Below are 2255 nucleotides of genomic sequence, written 5' to 3' on the forward strand. Positions count from 1 at the left end.
ACCAATCCCAAAGTCAATTGACTACTATACTTGTCACAGGTCTCAAGTAATCTTTTAAAATAGGCCTATGCATAGTGCTTACTATATGCTTTTCATTAAAAGATGAATCAATATATGTGTGTGCATGAAATATGATAGTGAAGGCTGAATCAGAAATTCAAAATTCCATTTCAATTTTAACTTTGGCAATCATTTACTAAACACCTGCTATATGCATAGTACTGTACTAAGTGCTGCAGGTAAGGTATAAGATTAAATAAGACACAGTTCTTGGCTTTATAAAGTGTGCAATCTGACACACCAATGACTGCCACAGAGATATATATGCGTAGACAAAATGTTCTGTGGGACCTCATGTGGGAAAGATCATCTGATCTACAAACTTTCCCATAGCTTGTGTATGTTTTACCCCTCCCCTCCTTTTTTCTACCTGTCTAGCAACACATGCATTTCATGGGAATTAATGAAGATAGCAATTTGTTTTTATTCCTCTCCTTTATCTTGATATCTTGATCTTGCCTCTCATTGCTTCCCTCTTGGATCTTGCTTTGACTTTCCTCTTGGTTTTCATAACTCTGCCTATTCCTGGCTCTCTTCCTACTTGCTGTCCCCTCCTTTTCAGTCTCCTTTTTTGGATCTTCATCGAGGTCATACCGACTAACCTAAGGTTCAGTCCTGGGCCTTCTTCTCTTTTCCCAGTATACCATTTTGCTTGGTGATCTCATCAGCTTCCATGGATTCAATTATCATCACTATAGAAATGATTCTCATACCTATTTTTAAACATTCTAATTTTTATTAATAATTTTTGTTTTTATATCACATTTATTTCTTAATACATCCTTACTATCTTCCATACCCAGTGAGTTATCTCTTATAACAAAGATTTAAAGAGGGAAAAAAAAGTATTTTAGCAAAACTAACCAACATATTGATTGTGTCTATGAAATATTTCTTATCTGTAATTCCTCAGTTCTGCAATGAAGAGAGGCGGATACATTTTCTCAACTTTTCTCTGAGGCCAAGCTTGGTCATTATAATTACCAATTTGCAGTTTCATTTTTTCCACCAGAAATCTCACTTTCTGTTTTTATTTTTAATTTGTGAAATAACATAAGCATTTCCATAACATAGTAGGATTAAAAAAAGATAATTGCACATGAAACTACAAATGCATTATGTACAACTTGCTATTACTTTTAAATATATAATAAAGTTATCATGTAACGTTCCTTTTTTTCTTCCCTCCCTCCCACCTCACCCTAGAGATGGCTACCATTAGACACAAATATATGAGTATATATATATATATAGTATATATATATTATATGTTGTATATATATATTTACAATGTGTGTATGTATGTATGTATATAAATCACTCTATACATACTTCTATTTATCAATCCTCATATCTATTTATTCAGCACTAACCTCTCTCCTGATCTCCACTCTTTCATCTCCATCTGCTTCTTGTACATCTTAGATGGCATATCCCATACACATCTTAAACCAATATGTCTAAAACTGAATTCATTATCATTTCCCCCAAACCCTCCTCTTTTCGGAACTTCCCTATTACCGTCAAGGACAATACCATTCTTCCAGTCATCCAGAATTACAACCTATGTGTCATCTTTGTTTCTTCATTCTCTCTTCTGTCTCAGATCTAATCTGATACAAAATTGTGTTTATTCTACCCTTGCAACATCTCTATTGTACATCCCCTTCTTTCTTTTGACACTACTCTAACTGTGCAGGCCACCATTGTCTCTTACCAAAATGATTGCAATAGCCTTCTGGTTGACCTCCTAGTCTCAAGTCTCTCTCAGCTCCATTTCATCCTCAACTCAGCTATCAAAGTTGTTTTCCTAAAAAACAGTGTCACCCCACTTGTTCTCACTCAAACTCTGGTGGCTTCTTAGTGCCTCCAGGATCAAATGTAAAACCTTTGTTTGGCTTTTAAAATTCTTTATAACATAGTTTTCTTATATTTTCCTAACCCCTCCCAGCTCCGTCTCTTATCCACCCCTCCATGTCTCCACTCTACAATGTAGTGATACTGACTTTCTTGCTGTTCCTCAAACAAGACACCTGCTCTTCTGCCTCTATCCATTTTCACAAGCTGTTTCCCATGCCTGGAAGCGATAAGACATTCATGGCCTCTGCAGGAACACAAACATCTGTCTGTAGCAAATCGACTCAGCTCCAATATCTAAAGATACCACTATCTCAGATAGAACTTGCTTTACCTAA

Source organism: Vombatus ursinus, unplaced genomic scaffold (assembly GCF_900497805.2).
Source record: "Vombatus ursinus unplaced genomic scaffold, bare-nosed wombat genome assembly UNPS02009132.1, whole genome shotgun sequence".
In the NCBI taxonomy this organism is placed as follows: domain Eukaryota; kingdom Metazoa; phylum Chordata; class Mammalia; order Diprotodontia; family Vombatidae; genus Vombatus; species Vombatus ursinus.